Source organism: Bos indicus, unplaced genomic scaffold (assembly GCF_029378745.1).
Source record: "Bos indicus isolate NIAB-ARS_2022 breed Sahiwal x Tharparkar unplaced genomic scaffold, NIAB-ARS_B.indTharparkar_mat_pri_1.0 scaffold_55, whole genome shotgun sequence".
Taxonomy (NCBI): domain Eukaryota; kingdom Metazoa; phylum Chordata; class Mammalia; order Artiodactyla; family Bovidae; genus Bos; species Bos indicus.
The window spans coordinates 396,558-416,527 of NW_027223720.1; the positions used below are offsets into that span (position 1 = coordinate 396,558).

The 19,970-nt window shown below is 59.1% G+C and overlaps 1 pseudogene; it reads right to left on the reverse strand.

Annotated features, from left to right (window-relative positions):
- Positions 1–8,424: 8,424 nt before the first annotated feature.
- Positions 8,425–15,710, reverse strand: LOC139181992 (melanoma-associated antigen B4-like; annotated as a pseudogene).
- Positions 15,711–19,970: the final 4,260 nt, after the last annotated feature.

Below are 19,970 nucleotides of genomic sequence, written 5' to 3' on the forward strand. Positions count from 1 at the left end.
TGCCAGGTCTGGCCAAGGCAGAAGGGTCAGCACTGGCCAAGTCCGAAATGCCAGCCCTGGCTGCATCAGAAGTGCCAGTTCTGGCCAAGGCAGAAGGGCCAGCACTGGCTGAGGCAGAAGGGCCAGGCTTGGCCCTGGCAGACATGTCAGCCCTGGCTGGAGCACAAGTGCCAGGTCTGGCCAAGGCAGAAGGGCCAGCACTGGCCCAGGCAGACATGTCAGCACTGGCCGAGCCCGAAGTACCAGCCCTGGGTGGAACAGAAGTGCCAGATCTGGCCAAGGCAGAAGAGCCAGGCCTGGCCCTGGCAGACATGTCAGCACTGGCCAAGGCCAAAGGGCCAGCCCTGGCTGCAGGAGAAGTGCCAGTACTGGCTGAGGCAGAAGGGCCAGGCCTGGCCCTGGCAGCCATGTCAGCCCTGGCTGGAGCAGAAGTGCCAGGTCTGGCCAAGGCAGAAGGGTTAGCATTGGCCGAGGCAGAAGGACCATCACTGACCCTGGCAGACATGTCAGCCCTGGCTCAGGCCGAAATGCCAGCCCTGGCTGCAGCAGAAGTGCCAGGTCTGGCCAAGCCAGAAGGGCCAGAACTGGCCGAGGCAGAAGGGCCAGGCCTGGCCAAGGCAGAAGGGCCAGCACTGGCCCAGGCAGAAGGGCCAGGCCTGGCCCTGGCAGACATGTCAGCACTGGCCAAGGCCAAAGTGCCAGCCCTGGCTGCAGCAGAAATGCCAGGACTGGCCAAGGACGAAGGGCCAGGCCTGGCCCTGGCAGATATGTCAGCACTGGCCAAGGCCAAAGTGCCAGCCTTGGTTGCAGCAGAAGTGCCAAGACTGGCCAAGGCCAAAGGGCCAGCACTGGCTGAGGCAGAAGAGCCAGGCCTGGCCATGGCAGACATGTCAGCACTGGCCAAGGCCAAAGTGCCAGCCCTGGCTGCAGCAGAAATGCCAAGACTGGCCAAGGCCGAAGGGCCAGCACTGGCTGAGGCACAAGGGCTGGGCGTGGCCCTGGAAGAAATATCAGCAGTGGCTGAGGCCAAAGTGCCTGCCCTGTCTGCAACAGATGTGGCAGGTCTGGCCAAGGCAGAAGGGTCAGCACTGGCCAAAGCAGAAGGGTCAGCACTGACCGAGGCAGAAGGGCCGGCACTGGCTGAGACAGAAGGGTCAGCCCTGCCTGCAGAAAAAGTGCCAGGTCTGGCCAAGGCAGAAGGGCCAGCACTGGCTGAGGCAGAAGGGCCGGGCCTGGCCCTTGCAGACATGTCAGCCCTGGCCGAGGTCGAAGTGCCAGCCCTGGCTGGAAAGAAGTGCCAGGTCTGGCCAAGGCAGAAGGGCCTGCACTGGCCAAGGCAGAAGGGCCTGCACTAGCCGAGGCAGAAGGGCCAGGCCTGCCCCTGGCAGACATGTCAGCACTGGCCAAGGCCAAAGTGCCAGCCTTTTTTGCAGCAGAAGTGCCAAGACTGGCCAAGGCAGAAGGGCCAGCACTGGCTGAGGCAGAAGGGCCAGGCCTGGCCCTGGCAGATATGTCAGTGCTCGTCGGAGCAGAAGTTCCAGTTCTGGCCAAGGCAGAAGGGCCAGCCCTGTCTGCAGCAGAAGGGCCAGGTCTGGCCAAGGCAGAAGGGCCAGCACTGGCCCAGGCAGAAGGGCCAGGCCTGGCCCTGGCAGACATGTCAGCACTGGCTGCAGGAGAAGTGCCAGGACTAGCCAAGGCAGAAGGGCCAGCACTGGCTTAGCCGAAGGGCCAGGCCTGGCCCTGGCAGACATGTCAGCACTGGCCAAGGCCAACGTGCCAGCCCTGGCTGCAGCAGAAATGCCAAGACTGGCCAAGGCCGAAGGACTAGCACTGGCTGAGGCACAAGGGCTGGGCGTGGCCCTGGCAGAAATATCAGCAGTGGCTGAGGCCAAAGTGCCTGCCCTGTCTGCAACAGATGTGCCAGGTCTGGCCAAGGCAGAAGGGTCAGCACTGGCCAAGGCAGAAGGGTCAGCACTGGCCGAGGCAGAAGGGCCAGGCCTGGCCCTGGCAGAAATGTCAGCTCTGACTGGAGCAGAAGTGCCAGGTCTGGCCAAGGCCAGAGGACCAGGCACAGGCCAGGCATTGGCAAAAGGGCCAGGCCTGGCCCTGGCAGACATGTCAGCCCTGGCTGGAGCAGAAGTGCCAGGTCTGGCCAAGGTAGAGGGGCCAGCACTGGCTCAGGCAGAAGGGCAGGGCCTGTTCCTGGCAGACATGTCAGCCTTGGGCAAGGCCGAAGTGTCAGCCCTGGCTGCAGGAGAAGTGCCAGTACTGGCTGAGGCAGAGGGGTCAGTCCTCGCCCTGGCAGACATGTCAGCCCTGGCTGAAGCAGAAGTGCCAGGTCTGGCCAAGGCAGAGGGTTCAGCACTGGCCGAGGCAGAAGGGCCGGGCCTGGCCCTGGCAGACATGTCAACCCTGGCCGAGGTCGAAGTGCCAGCCCTGGCTGGAAAGAAGTGTCAGGTCCGGCCAAGGTAGAGGGGCCAGCACTGGCTGAGGCAGAAGGGCCAGGCCTGGCTCTGGCAGACATGTCAGCCCTGGCTGTAGGAGAGGTGCCAGGACTGGCCAAGCCCGAAGGGCCAGCACTGGCTGAGGCAGAAGAGCCAGGCCTGGCCCTGGCAGACATGTCAGCACTGGCCAAGGCCAAAGTGCCAGCCTTGACTGCATCAGAAGAGCCAGGACTGGCCAAGGTAGGAGGTCCAGCAGTAGCCAAGGCAGAAAGGCCGGGCCTGGCCCTGGCCGAGGCCGAAGTACCAGCCCTGGGTGGAACAGAAGTGCCAGGTCTGGCCAAGGCAGAAGGGCCAGCACTGGCCCAGGCAGACATGTCAGCCCTGGCTGCAGCAGAAGTGCCAGATCTGGCCAAGGCAGAAGAGCCAGGCCTGGCCCTGGCAGACATGTCAGCACTGGCCAAGGCCAAAGGGCCAGCCCTGGCTGCAGGAGAAGTGCCAGTACTGGCTGAGGCAGAAGGGCCAGGCCTGGCCCTGGCAGCCATGTCAGCCCTGGCTGGAGCAGAAGTGCGAGATCTGGCCAAGGCAGAAGGGCCCGCACTGGCTGGGGCCGAAGGGCTGGGCCTGGATATGGCAGACATGTCAGCGCTGGCTGCAGCAGAAGTGCCAGTACTGGCTGAGGCAGAAGGGCCAGGCTTGGCCCTGGCAGACATGTCAGCCCTGGCTGGAGCACAAGTGCCAGGTCTGGCCAAGGCAGAAGGGCCAGCACTGGCCCAGGCAGACATGTCAGCACTGGCCGAGCCCGAAGTACCAGCCCTGGGTGGAACAGAAGTGCCAGATCTGGCCAAGGCAGAAGAGCCAGGCCTGGCCCTGGCAGACATGTCAGCACTGGCCAAGGCCAAAGGGCCAGCCCTGGCTGCAGGAGAAGTGCCAGTACTGGCTGAGGCAGAAGGGCCAGGCCTGGCCCTGGCAGCCATGTCAGCCCTAGCTGGAGCAGAAGTGCCAGGTCTGGCCAAGGCAGAAGGGCCAGCACTGGATGAGGCCAAAGTGCCAGCCCTGGCTGCAGCAGAAGTGCCAGGTCTGGCCAAGGCAGAAGGGTCAGCACTGGCCAAGTCCGAAATGCCAGCCCTGGCTGCATCAGAAGTGCCAGTTCTGGCCAAGGCAGAAGGGCCAGCACTGGCTGAGGCAGAAGGGCCAGGCTTGGCCCTGGCAGACATGTCAGCCCTGGCTGGAGCACAAGTGCCAGGTCTGGCCAAGGCAGAAGGGCCAGCACTGGCCCAGGCAGACATGTCAGCACTGGCCGAGCCCGAAGTACCAGCCCTGGGTGGAACAGAAGTGCCAGATCTGGCCAAGGCAGAAGAGCCAGGCCTGGCCCTGGCAGACATGTAAGCACTGGCCAAGGCCAAAGGGCCAGCCCTGGCTGCAGGAGAAGTGCCAGTACTGGCTGAGGCAGAAGGGCCAGGCCTGGCCCTGGCAGCCATGTCAGCCCTGGCTGGAGCAGAAGTGCCAGGTCTGGCCAAGGCAGAAGGGTTAGCATTGGCCGAGGCAGAAGGACCATCACTGACCCTGGCAGACATGTCAGCCCTGGCTCAGGCCGAAATGCCAGCCCTGGCTGCAGCAGAAGTGCCAGGTCTGGCCAAGCCAGAAGGGCCAGAACTGGCCGAGGCAGAAGGGCCAGGCCTGGCCAAGGCAGAAGGGCCAGCACTGGATGAGGCCAATGTGCCAGCCCTGGCTGCAGCAGAAGTGCCAGGTCTGGCCAAGGCAGAAGGGTCAGCACTGGCCAAAGCAGAAGGGTCAGCACTGACCGAGGCAGAAGGGCCGGCACTGGCTGAGACAGAAGGGTCAGCCCTGCCTGCAGAAAAAGTGCCAGGTCTGGCCAAGGCAGAAGGGCCAGCACTGGCTGAGGCAGAAGGGCCGGGCCTGGCCCTTGCAGACATGTCAGCCCTGGCCGAGGTCGAAGTGCCAGCCCTGGCTGATAAGAAGTGCCAGGTCTGGCCAAGGCAGAAGGGCCTGCACTGGCCAAGGCAGAAGGGCCAGCACTAGCCGAGGCAGAAGGGCCAGGCCTGCCCCTGGCAGACATGTGAGCACTGGCCAAGGCCAAAGTGCCAGCCTTTTTTGCAGCAGAAGTGCCAAGACTGGCCAAGGCAGAAGGGCCAGCACTGGCTGAGGCAGAAGGGCCAGGCCTGGCCCTGGCAGATATGTCAGCACTGGCCAAGGCCAAAGTGCCAGCCTTTTTTGCAGCAGAAGTGCCAAGACTGGCCAAGTCAGAAGGGCCAGCACTGGCCCAGGCAGAAGGGCCAGGCCTGGCCCTGGCAGACATGTCAGCACTGGCTGCAGGAGAAGTGCCAGGACTAGCCAAGGCAGAAGGGCCAGCACTGGCTTAGCCGAAGGGCCAGGCCTGGCCCTGGCAGACATGTCAGCACTGGGCAAGGCCAACGTGCCAGCCCTGGCTGCAGCAGAAATGCCAAGACTGGCCAAGGCCGAAGGGCTAGCACTGGCTGAGGCACAAGGGCTGGGCGTGGCCCTGGCAGAAATATCAGCAGTGGCTGAGGCCAAAGTGCCTGCCCTGTCTGCAACAGATGTGCCAGGTCTGGCCAAGGCAGAAGGGTCAGCACTGGCCAAGGCAGAAGGGTCAGCACTGGCCGAGGCAGAAGGGCCAGGCCTGGCCCTGGCAGAAATGTCAGCTCTGACTGGAGCAGAAGTGCCAGGTCTGGCCAAGGCCAGAGGACCAGGCACAGGCCAGGCACTGGCAAAAGGGCCAGGCCTGGCCCTGGCAGACATGTCAGCCCTGGCTGGAGCAGAAGTGCCAGGTCTGGCCAAGGTAGAGGGGCCAGCACTGGCTCAGGCAGAAGGGCAGGGCCTGTCCCTGGCAGACATGTCAGCCTTGGGCAAGGCCGAAGTGTTAGCCCTGGCTGCAGGAGAAGTGCCAGTACTGGCTGAGGCAGAGGGGTCAGTCCTCGCCCTGGCAGACATGTCAGCCCTGGCTGTAGGAGAGGTGCCAGGACTGGCCAAGCCCGAAGGGCCAGCACTGGCTGAGGCAGAAGAGCCAGGCCTGGCCCTGGCAGACATGTCAGCACTGGCCAAGGCCAAAGTGCCAGCCTTGACTGCATCAGAAGAGCCAGGACTGGCCAAGGTAGAAGGTCCAGCAGTAGCCAAGGCAGAAAGGCCGGGCCTGGCCCTGGCCGAGGCCGAAGTACCAGCCCTGGGTGGAACAGAAGTGCCAGGTCTGGCCAAGGCAGAAGGGCCAGCACTGGCCCAGGCAGACATGTCAGCCCTGGCTGCAGCAGAAGTGCCAGATCTGGCCAAGGCAGAAGAGCCAGGCCTGGCCCTGGCAGACATGTCAGCACTGGCCAAGGCCAAAGGGCCAGCCCTGGCTGCAGGAGAAGTGCCAGTACTGGCTGAGGCAGAAGGGCCAGGCCTGGCCCTGGCAGCCATGTCAGCCCTGGCTGGAGCAGAAGTGCCAGATCTGGCCAAGGCAGAAGGGCCCGCACTGGCTGGGGCCGAAGGGCTGGGCCTGGATATGGCAGACATGTCAGCGCTGGCTGCAGCAGAAGTGCCAGTACTGGCTGAGGCAGAAGGGCCAGGCTTGGCCCTGGCAGACATGTCAGCCCTGGCTGGAGCACAAGTGCCAGGTCTGGCCAAGGCAGAAGGGCCAGCACTGGCCCAGGCAGACATGTCAGCACTGGCCGAGCCCGAAGTACCAGCCCTGGGTGGAACAGAAGTGCCAGATCTGGCCAAGGCAGAAGAGCCAGGCCTGGCCCTGGCAGACATGTCAGCACTGGCCAAGGCCAAAGGGCCAGCCCTGGCTGCAGGAGAAGTGCCAGTACTGGCTGAGGCAGAAGGGCCAGGCCTGGCCCTGGCAGCCATGTCAGCCCTGGCTGGAGCAGAAGTGCCAGATCTGGCCAAGGCAGAAGGGCCCGCACTGGCTGGGGCCGAAGGGCTGGGCCTGGATATGGCAGACATGTCAGCGCTGGCTGCAGCAGAAGTGCCAGTACTGGCTGAGGCAGAAGGGCCAGGCTTGGCCCTGGCAGACATGTCAGCCCTGGCTGGAGCAGAAGTGCCAGGTCTGGCCAAGGCCAGAGGACCAGGCACAGGCCAGGCACTGGCAAAAGGGCCAGGCTTGGCCCTGGCAGACATGTCAGCCCTGGCTGGAGCAGAAGTGCCAGGTCTGGCCAAGGTAGAGGGGCCAGCACTGGCTCAGGCAGAAGGGCAGGGCCTGTCCCTGGCAGACATGTCAGTCTTGGGCAAGGCCGAAGTGTTAGCCCTGGCTGCAGGAGAAGTGCCAGTACTGGCTGAGGCAGAGGGGTCAGTCCTCGCCCTGGCAGACATGTCAGCCCTGGCTGTAGGAGAGGTGCCAGGACTGGCCAAGCCCGAAGGGCCAGCACTGGCTGAGGCAGAAGAGCCAGGCCTGGCCCTGGCAGAAATGTCAGCTCTGACTGGAGCAGAAGTGCCAGGTCTGGCCAAGGCAAGAGGACCAGGCACAGGCCAGGCACTGGCAAAAGGGCCAGGCCTGGCCCAGGCAGACATGTCAGCACTGGCCGAGCCCGAAGTACCAGCCCTGGGTGGAACAGAAGTGCCAGATCTGGCCAAGGCAGAAGAGCCAGGCCTGGCCCTGGCAGACATGTAAGCACTGGCCAAGGCCAAAGGGCCAGCCCTGGCTGCAGGAGAAGTGCCAGTACTGGCTGAGGCAGAAGGGCCAGGCCTGGCCCTGGCAGCCATGTCAGCCCTGGCTGGAGCAGAAGTGCCAGGTCTGGCCAAGGCAGAAGGGCCAGCACTGGATGAGGCCAAAGTGCCAGCCCTGGCTGCAGCAGAAGTGCCAGGTCTGGCCAATGCAGAAGGGTCAGCACTGGCCAAGTCCGAAATGCCAGCCCTGGCTGCATCAGAAGTGCCAGTTCTGGCCAAGGCAGAAGGGCCAGCACTGGCTGAGGCAGAAGGGCCAGGCTTGGCCCTGGCAGACATGTCAGCCCTGGCTGGAGCACAAGTGCCAGGTCTGGCCAAGGCAGAAGGGCCAGCACTGGCCCAGGCAGACATGTCAGCACTGGCCGAGCCCGAAGTACCAGCCCTGGGTGGAACAGAAGTGCCAGATCTGGCCAAGGCAGAAGAGCCAGGCCTGGCCCTGGCAGACATGTCAGCACTGGCCAAGGCCAAAGGGCCAGCCCTGGCTGCAGGAGAAGTGCCAGTACTGGCTGAGGCAGAAGGGCCAGGCCTGGCCCTGGCAGCCATGTCAGCCCTGGCTGGAGCAGAAGTGCCAGGTCTGGCCAAGGCAGAAGGGTTAGCATTGGCCGAGGCAGAAGGACCATCACTGACCCTGGCAGACATGTCAGCCCTGGCTCAGGCCGAAATGCCAGCCCTGGCTGCAGCAGAAGTGCCAGGTCTGGCCAAGCCAGAAGGGCCAGAACTGGCCGAGGCAGAAGGGCCAGGCCTGGCCAAGGCAGAAGGGCCAGCACTGGATGAGGCCAATGTGCCAGCCCTGGCTGCAGCAGAAGTGCCAGGTCTGGCCAAGGCAGAAGGGCCAGCACTGGATGAGGCCAAAGTGCCAGCCCTGGCTGCAGCAGAAGGGCCAGGTCTGGCCCTGGCAAATATGTCAGCACTGGCCAAGGCCAAAGTGCCAGCCCTGGCTGCTGCAGAAATGCCAAGACTGGCCAAGGCCGAAGGGCCAGCACTGGCTGAGGCACAAGGGCTGGGCGTGGCCCTGGCAGAAATATCAGCAGTGGCTGAGGCCAAAGTGCCTGCCCTGTCTGCAACAGATGTGGCAGGTCTGGCCAAGGCAGAAGGGTCAGCACTGGCCAAAGCAGAAGGGTCAGCACTGACCGAGGCAGAAGGGCCGGCACTGGCTGAGACAGAAGGGTCAGCCCTGCCTGCAGAAAAAGTGCCAGGTCTGGCCAAGGCAGAAGGGCCAGCACTGGCTGAGGCAGAAGAGCCAGGCCTGGCCCTGGCAGACATGTCAGCACTGGCCAAGGCCAAAGTGCCAGCCTTGACTGCATCAGAAGAGCCAGGACTGGCCAAGGTAGAAGGTCCAGCAGTAGCCAAGGCAGAAAGGCCGGGCCTGGCCCTGGCCGAGGCCGAAGTACCAGCCCTGGGTGGAACAGAAGTGCCAGGTCTGGCCAAGGCAGAAGGGCCAGCACTGGCCCAGGCAGACATGTCAGCCCTGGCTGCAGCAGAAGTGCCAGATCTGGCCAAGGCAGAAGAGCCAGGCCTGGCCCTGGCAGACATGTCAGCACTGGCCAAGGCCAAAGGGCCAGCCCTGGCTGCAGGAGAAGTGCCAGTACTGGCTGAGGCAGAAGGGCCAGGCCTGGCCCTGGCAGCCATGTCAGCCCTGGCTGGAGCAGAAGTGCCAGATCTGGCCAAGGCAGAAGGGCCCGCACTGGCTGGGGCCGAAGGGCTGGGCCTGGATATGGCAGACATGTCAGCGCTGGCTGCAGCAGAAGTGCCAGTACTGGCTGAGGCAGAAGGGCCAGGCTTGGCCCTGGCAGACATGTCAGCCCTGGCTGGAGCACAAGTGCCAGGTCTGGCCAAGGCAGAAGGGCCAGCACTGGATGAGGCCAAAGTGCCAGCCCTGGCTGCAGCAGAAGTGCCAGGTCTGGCCAAGGCAGAAGGGTCAGCACTGGCCAAGTCCGAAATGCCAGCCCTGGCTGCATCAGAAGTGCCAGTTCTGGCCAAGGCAGAAGGGCCAGCACTGGCTGAGGCAGAAGGGCCAGGCTTGGCCCTGGCAGACATGTCAGCCCTGGCTGGAGCACAAGTGCCAGGTCTGGCCAAGGCAGAAGGGCCAGCACTGGCCCAGGCAGACATGTCAGCACTGGCCGAGCCCGAAGTACCAGCCCTGGGTGGAACAGAAGTGCCAGATCTGGCCAAGGCAGAAGAGCCAGGCCTGGCCCTGGCAGACATGTAAGCACTGGCCAAGGCCAAAGGGCCAGCCCTGGCTGCAGGAGAAGTGGCAGGTCTGGCCGAGGCAGAAGGGCCAGGCCTGGCCAAGGCAGAAGGGCCAGCACTGGATGAGGCCAATGTGCCAGCCCTGGCTGCAGCAGAAGTGCCAGGTCTGGCCAAGGCAGAAGGGCCAGCACTGGATGAGGCCAAAGTGCCAGCCCTGGCTGCAGCAGAAGGGCCTGGTCTGGCCAAGGCAGAAGGGTCAGCACTGGCCAAGTCCGAAATGCCAGCCCTGGCTGCATCAGAAGTGCCAGTTCTGGCCAAGGCAGAAGGGCCAGCACTGGCTGAGGCAGAAGGGCCAGGCCTGGCCCTGGCAGATATGTCAGTGCTCGTAGGAACAGAAGTTCCAGTTCTGGCCAAGGCAGAAGGGTCAGCACTGGCTGAGACAGAAGGGCCAGCCCTGTCTGCAGCAGAAGGGCCAGGTCTGGCCAAGGCAGAAGGGCCAGGCCTGGCCCTGGCAGATATGTCAGCACTGGCCAAGGCCAAAGTGCCAGCCTTGGTTGCAGCAGAAGTGCCAAGACTGGCCAAGGCCAAAGGGCCAGCACTGGCTGAGGCAGAAGGGCCAGCACTGGCTGAGGCAGAAGGGCCAGGCCTGGCCCTGGCAGATATGTCAGTGCTCATCGGAGCAGAAGTTCCAGTTCTGGCCAAGGCAGAAGGGTCAGCACTGGCTGAGACAGAAGGGCCAGCCCTGGCTGCAGCAGAAGTGCCAGGTCTGGCCAAGGCAGAAGGGCCAGCACTGGCCCAGGCAGAAGGGCCAGGCCTGGCCCTGGCAGACATGTCAGCACTGGCTGTGGGAGAAGTGCCAGGACTAGCCAAGGCAGAAGGGCCAGCACTGGCTTAGCCGAAGGGCCAGGCCTGGGCCTGGCAGACATGTCAGCACTGGCCAAGGCCAAAGTGCCAGCCCTGGCTGCAGCAGAAATGCCAGGACTGGCCAAGGACGAAGGGCCAGGCCTGGCCCTGGCAGATATGTCAGCACTGGCCAAGGCCAAAGTGCCAGCCTTGGTTGCAGCAGAAGTGCCAAGACTGGCCAAGGCAGAAGGGCCAGCACTGGCTGAGGCAGAAGGGCCAGGCCTGGCCCTGGCAGACATGTCTGCACTGGGCAAGGCCAACGTGCCAGCCCTGGCTGCAGCAGAAATGCCAAGACTGGCCAAGGCCGAAGGGCTAGCACTGGCTGAGGCACAAGGGCTGGGCGTGGCCCTGGCAGAAATATCAGCAGTGGCTGAGGCCAAAGTGCCTGCCCTGTCTGCAACAGATGTGCCAGGTCTGGCCAAGGCAGAAGAGCCAGGCCTGGCCCTGGCAGACATGTCAGCACTGGCCAAGGCCAAAGTGCCAGCCCTGGCTGCAGGAGAAGTGCCAGTACTGGCTGAGGCAGAGGGGTCAGTCCTCGCCCTGGCAGACATGTCAGCCCTGGCTGAAGCAGAAGTGCCAGGTCTGGCCAAGGCAGAGGGTTCAGCACTGGCCGAGGCAGAAGGGCCGGGCCTGGCCCTGGCAGACATGTCAACCCTGGCCGAGGTCGAAGTGCCAGCCCTGGCTGGAAAGAAGTGTCAGGTCCGGCCAAGGTAGAGGGGCCAGCACTGGCTGAGGCAGAAGGGCCAGGCCTGGCTCTGGCAGACATGTCAGCCCTGGCTGTAGGAGAGGTGCCAGGACTGGCCAAGCCCGAAGGGCCAGCACTGGCTGAGGCAGAAGAGCCAGGCCTGGCCCTGGCAGACATGTCAGCACTGGCCAAGGCCAAAGTGCCAGCCCTGACTGCATCAGAAGAGCCAGGACTGGCCCAGGTAGAAGGTCCAGCAGTAGCCAAGGCAGAAGGGCCGGGCCTGGCCCTGGCCGAGGCCGAAGTACCAGCCCTGGGTGGAACAGAAGTGCCAGGTCTGGCCAAGGCAGAAGGGCCAGCACTGGCCCAGGCAGACATGTCAGCCCTGGCTGCAGCAGAAGTGCCAGTACTGGCCGAGGCAGAAGGGCCAGGCTTGGCCCTGGCAGACATGTCAGCCCTGGCTGGAGCACAAGTGCCAGGTCTGGCCAAGGCAGAAGGGCCAGCACTGGCCCAGGCAGACATGTCAGCACTGGCCGAGCCCGAAGTACCAGCCCTGGGTGGAACAGAAGTGCCAGATCTGGCCAAGGCAGAAGAGCCAGGCCTGGCCCTGGCAGACATGTAAGCACTGGCCAAGGCCAAAGGGCCAGCCCTGGCTGCAGGAGAAGTGCCAGTACTGGCTGAGGCAGAAGGGCCAGGCCTGGCCCTGGCAGCCATGTCAGCCCTGGCTGGAGCAGAAGTGCCAGGTCTGGTCAAGGCCGAAGGGTTAGCATTGGCCAAGGCAGAAGGACCATCACTGACCCTGGCAGACATGTCAGCCCTGGCTCAGGCCGAAATGCCAGCCCTGGCTGCAGCAGAAGTGCCAGGTCTGGCCAAGCCAGAAGGGCCAGAACTGGCCGAGGCAGAAGGGCCAGGCCTGGCCAAGGCAGAAGGGCCAGCACTGGATGAGGCCAATGTGCCAGCCCTGGCTGCAGCAGAAGTGCCAGGTCTGGCCAAGGCAGAAGGGTCAGCACTGGCCAAGTCCGAAATGCCAGCCCTGGCTGCATCAGAAGTGCCAGTTCTGGCCAAGGCAGAAGGGCCAGCACTGGCTGAGGCAGAAGGGCCAGGCCTGGCCCTGGCAGATATGTCAGTGCTCGTCGGAGCAGAAGTTCCAGTTCTGGCCAAGGCAGAAGGGTCAGCACTGGATGAGACAGAAGGGCCAGCCCTGTCTGCAGCAGAAGTGCCAGGTCTGGCCAAGGCAGAAGGGCCAGCACTGGCCCAGGCAGAAGGCCCAGGCCTGGCCCTGGCAGACATGTCAGCACTGGCTGTGGGAGAAGTGCCAGGACTAGCCAAGGCAGAGGGCCAGCACTGGCTTAGCCGAAGGGCCAGGCCTGGGCCTGGCAGACATGTCAGCACTGGCCAAGGCCAAAGTGCCAGCCCTGGCTGCAGCAGAAATGCCAGGACTGGCCAAGGACGAAGGGCCAGGCCTGGCCCTGGCAGATATGTCAGCACTGGCCAAGGCCAAAGTGCCAGCCTTGGTTGCAGCAGAAGTGCCAAGACTGGCCAAGGCAGAAGGGCCAGCACTGGCTGAGGCAGAAGGGCCAGGCCTGGCCCTGGCAGACATGTCAGCACTGGCCAAGGCCAAAGTGCCAGCCCTGGCTGCAGGAGAAGTGCCAGTACTGGCTGAGGCAGAGGGGTCAGTCCTCGCCCTGGCAGACATGTCAGCCCTGGCTGAAGCAGAAGTGCCAGGTCTGGCCAAGGCAGAGGGTCCAGCACTGGCTGAGGCAGAAGGGCCGGGCCTGGCCCTGGCAGACATGTCAACCCTGGCCGAGGTCGAAGTGCCAGCCCTGGCTGGAAAGAAGTGTCAGGTCCGGCCAAGGTAGAGGGGCCAGCACTGGCTGAGGCAGAAGGGCCAGGCCTGGCTCTGGCAGACATGTCAGCCCTGGCTGTAGGAGAGGTGCCAGGACTGGCCAAGCCCGAAGGGCCAGCACTGGCTGAGGCAGAAGAGCCAGGCCTGGCCCTGGCAGACATGTCAGCACTGGCCAAGGCCAAAGTGCCAGCCCTGACTGCATCAGAAGAGCCAGGACTGGCCAAGGTAGAAGGTCCAGCAGTAGCCAAGGCAGAAGGGCCGGGCCTGGCCCTGGCCGAGGCCGAAGTACCAGCCCTGGGTGGAACAGAAGTGCCAGGTCTGGCCAAGGCAGAAGGGCCAGCACTGGCCCAGGCAGACATGTCAGCCCTGGCTGCAGCAGAAGTGCCAGTACTGGCTGAGGCAGAAGGGCCAGGCTTGGCCCTGGCAGACATGTCAGCCCTGGCTGGAGCACAAGTGCCAGGTCTGGCCAAGGCAGAAGGGCCAGCACTGGCCCAGGCAGACATGTCAGCACTGGCCGAGCCCGAAGTACCAGCCCTGGGAGGAACAGAAGTGCCAGATCTGGCCAAGGCAGAAGAGCCAGGCCTGGCCCTGGCAGACATGTAAGCACTGGCCAAGGCCAAAGGGCCAGCCCTGGCTGCAGGAGAAGTGCCAGTACTGGCTGAGGCAGAAGGGCCAGGCCTGGCCCTGGCAGCCATGTCAGCCCTGGCTGGAGCAGAAGTGCCAGGTCTGGCCAAGGCCGAAGGGTTAGCATTGGCCAAGGCAGAAGGACCATCACTGACCCTGGCAGACATGTCAGCCCTGGCTCAGGCCGAAATGCCAGCCCTGGCTGCAGCAGAAGTGCCAGGTCTGGCCAAGCCAGAAGGGCCAGAACTGGCCGAGGCAGAAGGGCCAGGCCTGGCCAAGGCAGAAGGGCCAGCACTGGATGAGGCCAATGTGCCAGCCCTGGCTGCAGCAGAAGTGCCAGGTCTGGCCAAGGCAGAAGGGTCAGCACTGGCCAAGTCCGAAATGCCAGCCCTGGCTGCATCAGAAGTGCCAGTTCTGGCCAAGGCAGAAGGGCCAGCACTGGCTGAGGCAGAAGGGCCAGGCCTGGCCCTGGCAGATATGTCAGTGCTCGTCGGAGCAGAAGTTCCAGTTCTGGCCAAGGCAGAAGGGTCAGCACTGGCTGAGACAGAAGGGCCAGCCCTGTCTGCAGCAGAAGTGCCAGGTCTGGCCAAGGCAGAAGGGCCAGCACTGGCCCAGGCAGAAGGGCCAGGCCTGGCCCTGGCAGACATGTCAGCACTGGCTGTGGGAGAAGTGCCAGGACTAGCCAAGGCAGAAGGGCCAGCACTGGCTTAGCCGAAGGGCCAGGCCTGGGCCTGGCAGACCTGTCAGCACTGGCCAAGGCCAAAGTGCCAGCCCTGGCTGCAGCAGAAATGCCAGGACTGGCCAAGGACGAAGGGCCAGGCCTGGCCCTGGCAGATATGTCAGCACTGGCCAAGGCCAAAGTGCCAGCCTTGGTTGCAGCAGAAGTGCCAAGACTGGCCAAGGCAGAAGGGCCAGCACTGGCTGAGGCAGAAGGGCCAGGCCTGGCCCTGGCAGACATGTCTGCACTGGGCAAGGCCAAAGTGCCAGCCCTGGCTGCAGCAGAAATGCCAAGACTGGCCAAGGCCGAAGGGCTAGCACTGGCTGAGGCACAAGGGCTGGGCGTGGCCCTGGCAGAAATATCAGCAGTGGCTGAGGCCAAAGTGCCTGCCCTGTCTGCAACAGATGTGCCAGGTCTGGCCAAGGCAGAAGAGCCAGGCCTGGCCCTGGCAGACATGTCAGCACTGGCCAAGGCCAAAGTGCCAGCCCTGGCTGCAGGAGAAGTGCCAGTACTGGCTGAGGCAGAGGGGTCAGTCCTCGCCCTGGCAGACATGTCAGCCCTGGCTGCAGCAGAAGTGCCAGATCTGGCCAAGGCAGAAGGGCCAGCGCTGGCTGAGGCAGAAGGGTCGGTCCCGTCTGCAGCCCTGGCTCCGGAGCTCTCTACCTCCTGTCTCCAAGAGTACTCATAACGTGGCTGTAAGGTGTCTGGGGCTGAATCATTGACCTTGATCAAAAGCTGCAGGACTTTTGTCTTGCTGTTTTGTGTGAGCGTGTTAGGACCCCACAGGAACTCATAGCGAGGGGGATCACTGCCGGGCACCTGGCGGTACTCCAGGTACACTTCCTGCACCAGATCTTATGTGATGAGCTTCCTGGTGTCTCCAAAGATGAAGTGTCTTCTTCCATCATAGATGCTCAACATATTCAGGAACTTCCAGATCTCCTCCTCAGAGGCGCGATGACCATTCAGGTAGGTGACACCCAGCAGAGGCATCAGAAGACCATTCTTCGGCAGCCCCCAGTCACCTCTCATAGACCCACTGTCGCTGAGGTCTAGGTTGCTCACCAGGGTATAGCAGTGACTGTTGGGCCTGACTTCCTTCAGCACCAGGCCAAACTCCAGCTCCATGCACTCAGAGTCCCTGCTGAGGATCTCAGGGAATTGCTCCCTGTAACTTCTGTGGATAACCTTCAGCATTTCTGACCTCTTAATGAGCTCCCTCATCATATACTTAAACAGCATGTACCACAGCAAACTCTCTGCCTCCCTGGTCAGAAGATCTGTGTGAGAGCTCTCAGCAGCAGCTGAGGCCTGGGAGGAATTTTCACCTCCCTGAACTTGGCCCTCGGCACCTACACCAGATCTCGAGCGTGCTGCGCCACCACCACCAGATCTTTTGCATATAGCACCTGCAGCAGCACTGGTGGTGCCTTGGGCTCCCTGACGACCCTTCAGGGTGCCAGCAGCAGAGGAGCTTGAGGGAGCACTCTCTGAATCAGGAGGGGAGGAGGAGGTGGTTTCTTCTTCCCCAGATGTGGTAGCATGATCATGAAGACCCTGAGTCTCAGCCCGGTCCTGGTGACATTTCTCATGAGCACAGTGCTTAGTCTTCTGTCCACGAGGCATGATGGCTGTGGTCAGGGACTGCAGGCAGGGGTCTGGGCCAATAGACAGGAGACTGGGGCACCTGGAGGATGGAGAATGAGGTGACATGAGCACCTTAAAACAGGGAGATTCTACCTTGGCTTCATCAAAGGCCGCCTCTGCAGGTTTCCTTGAGGACACTGCTCTAGGAACTCACAAGGCTCCTGTTTTCTGGGTCAGCCTGTCCCCTGAGAATCCCAGAAGAAGAACAGAGGCTTACTTTTCCTCTGCGTCCTCTCAGCCCTGCTTTGGACTTACTGAGGTGACAGCAGGGGCTGGCAGTGGGGTCCTCTCAGCTCATCTTCAGTATTATCACATCAAGTCCTAGTGGAGCCTGGGCACCCTTCTCTCTGCTACTCTGATGCAGACACTTCAGACCTCCACATGATCCAGAAGCAAGTGAAGGGATGCCTCAGTCCACTTCCCTCCCAGGGGATACCCAGTGCTGAGAGCTCAGTAGGGTCTTTTCTACCCTGAGTTCACTGGGATCATCATTCATGGTCCTTACCTTGGATCCTTAAAACGCTGGGCACTATTCTCCACTTGCTGATTGGTGGTTGCACCTTCAGACTAGACATTTCCCCTCCCCTAGACTTGGTATAAAACAGTAAAGCAGATGTTCAACCTCACAGCCCATCCCTGAGATTTCCTGGGCTGAAATCCAAGGGTTGGGATGCATGCTCTGAGTCTTCACTCAGATTCCTCAACTGAGCTCCTGGCAGAGAACCTCCTCTTTCTCCTGAACTGATACCTGTCTGATAGTAAAAGCCAATCACCCTGTGTCCCCATAGGAGGAAGTGAAGATGATCTCATCTTCCCAAACACGGTCTCCTAAGAATGGAAGCTGTTGCAGGCAGGTTGACGTCCCTGTGGTCCCATCCAAGATCCCAATTCAAAGTTAATTTTTTTTTTTTTTGCTCCTCTTTTCTTCAATATGTCTTTTTTAAAACAAATTTATTTATTTTTAATGGAAGGATAATATATTTACAATATTGTGTTATTTTCTGCCCTCCCTGTCCATCTCCAACTCCCAGAGTTCACTGAGACTCACGTCCATCGAGTCAGTGATGTCATCCAGCCATCTCATCCTGTGTCGTCCCCTTCTCCTCTTGCCCCCAATCCCTCCCAGCATCAGAGTCTTTTCCAATGAGTCAACTCTTCACATGAGGTGGCCAAAGTACTAGAGTTTCAGCTTTAGCATCATTCCTTCCAAAGAAATCCCAGGGCTGATCTCCTTCAGAATGGACTGGTTGGATCTCCTTGCAGTCCAAGGGACTCTGAGTCAAGAGTCTTCTCCAGCACTACAGTTCAAAAGCATCAATTTTTCGGCACTCAGCCTCCTTCACAGTCCAACTCTCACATCCATCCATGACCACAGGAAAAACCATAGCCTTGACTAGACAGACCTTTGTTGGCAAAGTAATGTCTCTGCTTTTGAATATGCTATCTAGGTTGGTCATAACTTTCCTTCCAAGGAGTAAGCGTCCTTTAATTTCATGGCTGCAGTCACCATCTGCAGTGATTTTGGAGCCCAGAAAAATAAAGTCTGACACTGTTTCCACTGTTTCCCCATCTATTTCCCATGAAGTGATGGGACCAGAGGCCATGATCTTCATTTTCTGAATGTTGAGCTTTAAGCCAACTTTTTCAGTCTCCACTTTCACTTTCATCAAGAGGCTTTTTAGTTCCTCTTCACTCTCTGCCTTAAGGGTGGTGTCATCTGCATATCTGAGGTTATTGATATTTCTCCTGGCAATCTTGATTCCAGCTTGTGTTTCTTCCAGTCCAGCGTTTCTCATGATGTACTCTGCATAGAAGTTAAATAAACAGGGTGACAATATAAAGCCTTGCCGAACTCCTTTTCCTATTTGGAACCAGTCTGCTGTTCCATGTCCAGTTCTAACTGTTGCTTCCTGACCTGCATACAAATTTCTCAAGAGGCAGATCAGGTGTTCTGGTATTCCCATCTCTTTCAGAATTTTCCACAGTTTATTGTGATCCACACAGTCAAAGGCTTTGGCATAGTCAATAAAGCAGAAATAGATGTTTTTCTGGAACGCTCTTGCTTTTTCCATGATCCAGCAGATGTTGGCAATTTGATCTCTGGTTCCTCTGCCTTTTCTAAAACCAGCTTGAACATCAGGAAGTTCACGGTTCACATATTGCTAAAGCCTGGCTTGGAGAATTTTGAGCATTACTATACTAGCATGTGAGATAAGTGCAATTGTGCGGTAGTTTGAGCATTCTTTGGCATTTGCCTTTCTTTGGGATTGCCCCACTTATGGGGGCCCAAATTTTGTCTAGCTCTTGGATTAAAAGATTCCTGGAGAACACCACATGCCAGCAACCTCTTGAGGAGTGTCCCTAATACAAACCTTACAGTTTCATGTCCCAGACTTGACCTGAGATGGGGAAAATAACACAGAAGGCAGGGGGCAGAATGGGGTGTGCTCCCAGAGAAAAATGCTGCTCCATCCTTTTCAAAAGCCAGAGTCAGTCTCTACTCATGACTTGTTTTAATTGATTGACAGGCATACTTTTCAAACATTCTACTGCATGTAATCATGCTTCACAAATACTGTGTTTCGTTACAAACTGAAAGTTTATGGTAACCATGCTTTGAACCTGTCTATGGCATGGTTTTCCCAACATCATGTATTCACTTGGGATCCTTTTTCCACATATTGTTAATTCTTTAAATATTTTAAACTCTTTCCCTATTTTATTTCTTATGGTGCTCTGATTAGTTATCTTTGTTACTATTATAACACATTTGTAAATTAAGCTATGTGCATTTTTTAGACATCTTCTAGTAAGTGTACAATAGGATTAACAACTTTTATAGCACTGGGAATCCCCCAAATTCCTAATGATGTACTCTAAGGCCATTTTCACTTTACGGCAGTGATCTAGAACCCAAGTCACCATATCTGAGATATGAGTACACTTCTAAAGGAAAAAAGCCATCCAAGATGGTTTTGTGCTATTCTGATTGAGGTTATCGGACATTGCACAGAGAGACGATCTTACTGTCCCTATCATCTCTTTATCTTCGTTATTCCTGTCATTTATTGATGTAGCCTTCAAGGCTTTCTGCCTAAAGAAGTGTATTGGAATATATCCAGAGTCCTTACTTTTATCCCAGGATACATTTGAGTGTTAAGGAACACAAGCTCTGCTTTAGGGCAAGAGGAATATAACAGCGTCGGATCTAGAGGAATTCAGAGAGGAATCTAATTCCAGGCCTATCAGTCACTAGTGTTCCCCAGCAAGGGCTCACTGCCTGATGCACATAGAAGCCAAACTATGGAATGGGCTTTTGAGAGACAAACTTTAATCCAAGGTGGAGTAGCAAGAAGGCAAGAAGTAGGGCTCTCAAATCTGTCTCCTCAATCCAGAGTTTGAGGTAAAATGAAAGGGTTTAGGGGAACTGCAAACTTGGAACCTAATTGGCTAGTCTTAAATTAATTCATGTGCGCTATTCACGCTGCTAGAAGCCAGATTTTCCGTATTGAAGGACTTCATACAGTTCTCCCCTGGCAACATTGCTACTCTGAGAGTTCCACAGACTGAACCCTCTTGGTTCTGCAGTCATCCTGGAAATGGAGGCTCCTTTTTGGCACATGCATAGTCCTGCCTCTAAAAATAACTCAAGGTTTGGTTAATCAACAACCTGTTTTAAGGAGGCAAAACCACTTTAAACTGGTCAATGCTTTATGCTTCAATCCCCCCATTTCTCTTTGTACATTCTTCAAGCTTGTGGGAAATCATCCTCAATTTGGTTAACGAGTCTCAAATTCTGTAGAAAATGATAATCCCAGGTCCCAAATTTTTGTACCAACAGGACTGGAGTGTTATATAAGGATTGACAAGGTTGGATTAATTGGTATTTAAGAAAGGTGATTATCAGAGGCTTTGTTTCCTTCACATGTCTCTTTACAGGCTATTGCTTTAACGTTGGGGTTTTGGTGACTGGATGGAATTTATTACTATTGGGTCATCTGTCTTGGCTCTTCCTGGCCACTCATCAGCCCAAACTGAGCTCTACAGTTGACTGACCAATTTTTTCCACTGTGGTGCTCAAAAATTACAGAGGAAGGAACACTCCCAAGCTCATTCTTTGAGGCCACCATCACACTGAGAGCAAAACGAGATAGATAAGCACACACACATACACACACAAAAAAAGAAAAGTAAATGACAGGCCAATATCACTGAAGACCACAGATGCAAAAATCCTGA